Raw genomic sequence first — 5945 nt, 5'->3', positions numbered from 1 at the left:
AATGCCTGGCCCCCAACCATACTGAAATCACATGAATGTAATATTACTACTGGCTACTTACAAGCTTTGGCACTTGCAGAAAGGGGAACATCTCCATCACCTCCTCAGCTGGTTTGCTCATGTTCTCAACTATGGAGTCAAAATAGGGTCTTTAATATTGAGAGCTTGTGAAAAGATGTTCACATGTGTAATAAAGTTTTGCAGCTGTGCAAAAGGAGTTCTGCATGTGAAAAGAAATTTCGTACCTGTAGAAATATTTTGTACATGTGTGAAAAAATTATGTACCTGTAGAAATATTACGTACTTGTGTGAAAGAAATGTGTATCTGTAGAAATGTTTTGTACATATGTGGGGGGAAAATGCGGATCTGTAAAAATATTTTGTACACGTGTGGAAAAAATGTGTACCTGCACAAATACTTACAAATTTGTACGTGTGTGAATCTCCTACGCGATGCTTTCCTGCGCAACACTGAAAGTACGAGTGTGAAACTGAGATACAAGCTTGCGGACTTTTGACCCTAATTTTACTGCCTTTCTGAAGAGCCAATCAACACATTGCTTACTGCCAACCAATCAGCGTTTGACTCCATACTCAACCCTCTTGTGTAGTGTGCGCTTCATTCGGTCCATTATGTTGGGGAGGTCTGGCTGTCGTCGGCGCAGCTCACCAATGATTGCACTCGTGTGCTCTCTGAAGGTTAAGTCATCCTCCCCAACAAACTTCTAAGTCCAACAATATCGGAGAAGAAATATTAACAAAGCAGAAAGAACTGGTATTCAGTATTGTGTGTAATGATGCTGTAAATGTTCTAGAGTCAAAAATATGTCGTTAAGACCACCAAAAAAATCACAAACCTCTTGTGTTGGATCCAAATTCTTCCCAGAGGATATCTGCATATCCGTTCTTCGCCTCTTTGCTCTCTGAAATTAGCCATAAGAAATTCATACAGTTAGGATGTCCATACTGGCAAACAGCCACACAGATGGGGAAAATGCAAGCAAGAGTGTTTTAAAACAGACACCTGATGTTGAGGTTCCTCCAAAGGCACATTGTTCCCACTTGTCTGTCTTTTGGTCCCAAACTTCCTTTTCATCTCCTGGACAATTGTTAGGTTCAGCAAAGGAGACCTCTCTTTTTTGAACTTGTTTCTTAGGCACTCCAGTAAGGTTTCCTGTAGGTATAGACAAAGTTATGAAGCTCACTCAGCATAAATGTTGCGTAAAAAAAGTTGATAATGAATGATATGAAGGAATGATACATACATAGCCAGAGGAGCTGTGGTCTTTCAAAAATGGAAACCTAGTGATTAGACATCCCAGGACATCAGTGTATCTTTTATGGTTTGGATACCTGAAAGATCACCAATCAAAGATCATCTTCAGACTGAAAGCTTTCAGATAATTAAAATAAGCAATAGTAAACATGATATGCTAGCAATCTAGATGCATGTTCCTGACACTATTGAAGCATACATCAAGGGGATAACACTAAGTACCATGTATACTTCGTTATGTTGTCGAACAACACTTGAATTAATAGTGATCTTAAATGGGACTTGTCCTTTTTTTTGAAAGATGGATCTTTTCGTTGCAGAGCTTCCTGTAGCTCTGGCGGCAGAAGAGGTAGGCTATATAATGCTGGCCATGACTCCTGGGCATCTTGACTAAAGAAAGGAAGAGGGAAGCTTAGACACTTTCAACAGAATTGCTCCCTTCTCATTTGCCATAGAGTATATGGATTATTAACAGGGTTGTAGCATTAAACGCTTACTGTAGATGACTGTAGACTATTGTGCACTTACTGAATATTTGACTCTGCAGGTAAAGCTGCATCACAAGATATTGGTCCTGCTTGTCTATGGACAGATAAATAGTATTTCCATGTTTCATGCAAAGCTTACATGTTTAGAAATTCTCCTTTTCAAAAATAATAAACATATTATACTTACTGAGATGATGCATTGCGCAGCTTTTCCAACTCTCTCAAAAACATGACCTGATGTTTCATCAGTGGGAAAAGTTTTTCTACCATCCTCTCTGTCAATCCCAGCTAAGTTTCCCCATCAACTTGCTGTTCTGTTGAGTTAAGAAATACACAAGATTGTCAGGAAATTGCAATCCTAAATATGAGGATAGTTACATACATATAATTACAGGACAAGAAACTATTATTTTCATTAAGACCATTGCAGTAATACATCAAGGATTTACTGTACCTCTGGACGCTATAATGAAGTGTAAGGAACATATGATCATCATGAACGTAACTGTCCAAAGCATGGTAGTCTCTCTCATCCCCTGGTTGAATAACAATCCATTTTTTCTGGTCTTCCAAACTAAAGGCATGATAGTGACTATTGAACGCCTTGGGTGTCAGTAGTTTTCCGAAGATTATCCAGATAGCCCTGAACTGGATAATTTTAACTATTTTCATAAAGATGGGAATGTCCTCCTCTACCACATCAATTATGTATCGGATATTATTAATTAGTAGAGAGCTGACTACTCCTAGTTTCTCCTCCTTTGGAATATCTTCAACCCCACTCTTTAACGCAATGCCTTCCTGAATGTTAGGGGAAAAAGAACGAAATGGGACTTGACGTTCACCTTCTGTATATGAGCGCTGGCGGAGGATGTCTAGGGAAGTTAGCTCCCAGCACTGCCGCAACTGGTGTCTTTTGGAAAGGGTGTAACAAAGATTTTTGAAGTTACTAGTGTTGTGGGACAGTCTCTTAAAGTACTGGTGTTTACCCTCAAAGCGCATGCACCACAGATGTTTCAGTGGGCCAAACTCTAACATCAGACATGGGTAGTGAAGGAGATAGTGCATTTTAGGTGTGAAAGTATCTGGGAACACAGCCTGGAAAGAGGATAGAAATCCACCAATTTGGAAGCTGAGGACCGGAATGATGCTCTTTCTGATGCAGGGAGAGAGGATTATATCACCGATTTCTCTGCACTTGAGATAAATATGTTTTGTTTGTCCGATTGATTTGGCCTAAACATAGGCGTGGCTGTGTTAATTTATCTGCCCTCCGTCGTGGTGTGTCGGCAACAGGTGTGGTATTGGCTGCCCCAGTATTTTGCTGTGGTAATGTGTTACGGTGGTAATGCTAACATCTAGCTTTCTTGACCCAGCCAGTTATTGCCAATAGCAACCATATCTTCCCTTCTCCCCTCCAGAGAAACAGAGTGTTGCAGCTGTTCCGCGGGGCAGGTCGCCAGATCTGAGTCCTCCTCTTCGCGTACTTCACACAGTATTTGTAGTGGTAACGTGCACCTCACTATTTGCAGTGATCACTCTTTGTAGTACCTGTGCCTATGCGAGTGTGTGTGTGTGTGTCTGTGAATAGGCAACAGAAGCAGCAGCACGGGTGGTGTGTCGGTCTCACTCCTCTTCCAGGACAGGTAACCTCTCCCGAACAGCTGATCAAATTAACCCTACGTGATTACATGTAATATTCCTGGTGGCAGCCACTACCTTCCTCTTGCTGGCCTATTGGGCCTAATATGTATTGCACTCCATCCTGAGAAACAAACCCAAGACTGACTTTTTACTGAATTGCTTGTAAATAAATATTGTTTATTTTTTCATTGAAATACCACATCTCTGTCATTACTTGCTTATCTGTGTGCGAGAGCCCTCTTGTCTAAATCAAGGTGTTGGAGGTCTAGCTAAAGTACATCTTGGTGTGAAAGGCCCCAAGTGGCGTAGTCGAGCACCCTAGAGTCAAGACTCTTGTCATCTGACTCCCGTGGTCACACCAAGAACATATTGAACTGGGTCCACAAAACTCAGATTCTCCTTACTAAATTGATTTAATCTGTACTCAGATTTTACATATTGAAAAGCACAGTCAAAAAGAGTTTCATCTGACAGTAGATTGTCCAATTCTTCATGGTCTCTCAATTTGAAGCCTGACTGGTCCAGGTGAAATTTAATTATGTCGGCATAATGCTGTTGAAAAAACTGTAATACAAATTGAAGACTTTCAACAATTGTGTCCTGGGTTACTTTGGGGAGAAGATGGTTTTTCCTGCAGGTTTAATATAAAAAGTGCCACGTGCTTCTGTAGCCCTGACAACAAGGTGTTCAAGTCTGGAAGACCATTTTCATCTCTTAACTGCACGTCTACGTCTTCTGTGTCATCAACTACGTCAATTTCATATTCATCAACTGAGGGTGTTAAGTTGTCAAAATTAATTTGCATGCCTTCTGAGAAGAGCCCTATGTTTTCTATAGATGTGTGTTCTAAAGCCAGGTATGGTTGTGTAACTCCTTGGGCATCCCTCTATGTTGCAAACAATGTGGAAATCGGGAAGATGCTGATGCTGAAGCTGTAGATGTGTTAAGTATTTTGGAAGGCGAAACTTTATAACATTACAAATTGGACACTACAAGATTGTATCCATTACCTCTGACCATTTCCTTGCCGTCAATTAAATTAATGGACTGAAGCCACTGGCAGACATCTTCAACAGTCCAGTGCACTGTCATCTAGAACGAAAAATAAGACATATCTTAGATGGTCTAGCATAGCCAGAAATGTTCAAATGGGTGAGCACAGAAAAAAAACGGGTGGAAAAAGCCAATTTGATTGAACATAAGAGAGGCCTAGATACACCAACATTTAATGATAGCTATGTTATATTTATGACATAAAAGTGTAATTCATTGAACGCAATTGATCACAGCTGACAAATTACGCAGAAACATTTCCAACTGGACCAAACCAATGCATGATGTAGCCTACTTCGGCGCGTCGCATGATACACAACTGAGACAATATATTGACCATATTGGACAGCTGCAAAACTTTATCATGTTACATTCATGACATGAAAAATGGAACTTATTGAACTAATTTCATCATAGCTGACAAATTATGCAGTCGACTAAACAATTTAGCTCCATTCCCGAATCCCGATTTTCAGTCACCGCACATCTCGCACTGTGCGCAAGACACCAAGGGACAGAAGGGGCACCATAATTTACCCAGATGAGAAGCTTTACATACTGCAAATTGCTTTTCACTCTTCTTAGAGAACGATCCCAATGTCAAAATGCAGCAACAGCATCTTACATAAGGATGATACTTTGTGGGTCCTCTCAGTCTCCATATGCAGCAGATCTAACTTGAACGTTATGCTACTCGTTTTAATTGGGAACGAGAGGGAGAGATGGTGGAAGTTTCCAGTTGGCTTGTCATTAATTGATTTCACCTTTTTAATATAAGAAACTTTTAAAAGGAAATCATGAGAGTAACAAAAACAACGCGAGATTGCAGAATTATCCGGTTCACATAGGCTACTGACCCATTATAAAATGTGAGGGCACTTTGACAGGCTGCACTGTAATTTGGACTGTGAGTGAAAAGCAGTTTGCAGTAAAGCTTCTCTGGCTAAATTGTGGTGCCCCTTCTGTCCCTTGGTGCCATGCGCACAGTGCGAGATGCGCGTGGTAGCGGCGGCACTGGACACTTCAGGTGCGTTAGTTAGTAGTAGGCTACAGTTAAACAAGGCCGATGAGCTGTGATTGAAAATCGGGAATGGAGCTGTCCCTGACGGGACAAATCAAAATCACCCAAAATACGGGATGTCCCGCACAATTCGGGACTGTTGGCAACCTTACACCAACCTCGTGACATAGCCTACCCATGCCATCTATATGTCTGCATAGAGGAGTTTATTGGCCGTTTTCATCCCCTTTATCGTGAGAGAGAGACGCCCGACAATTTGTTTTTGTTTTAAGTTATCCAGTGTTGAAAAGCATCCCTTTTAAAACGCGCATCTTTTTCTCGCTCTGTCGGAGCCTGTCCAGTTTTCTCTGCATGCCGGCTTGTGCCTCCACTTCGCCCAAAAGCAGGCAAGTGCAGAGAAGGGGGGCTACAGGGGCTCTAGCACCTGCCCTTTTGCCCTTTTGACAAGACCCGTTTTTTACTT

General features: G+C 41.3%; 1 long non-coding RNA gene across 1 annotated transcript; it reads right to left on the bottom strand.

The window, feature by feature from the left end:
- Positions 1-639: 639 nt before the first annotated feature.
- LOC143099179 (uncharacterized) lies at positions 640-1156 on the bottom strand. Its single transcript, XR_012981422.1, has 3 exons — positions 1025-1156; positions 858-923; positions 640-725 (listed from the first exon to the last, which is right to left on the bottom strand). It is a non-coding gene; the product is annotated as an uncharacterized LOC143099179 (long non-coding RNA).
- Between the last annotated feature and the right edge of the window lie 4789 nt (positions 1157-5945).

Source organism: Alosa pseudoharengus, unplaced genomic scaffold, assembly GCF_046254945.1.
Source record: "Alosa pseudoharengus isolate Yale_2024_CS ecotype anadromous, Long Island Sound unplaced genomic scaffold, YU_APseudo_1.1 YU_APseudo_1.1_scf_25, whole genome shotgun sequence".
Taxonomy (NCBI): domain Eukaryota; kingdom Metazoa; phylum Chordata; class Actinopteri; order Clupeiformes; family Clupeidae; genus Alosa; species Alosa pseudoharengus.
This window is presented reverse-complemented; position numbering and strand designations above follow the sequence as displayed.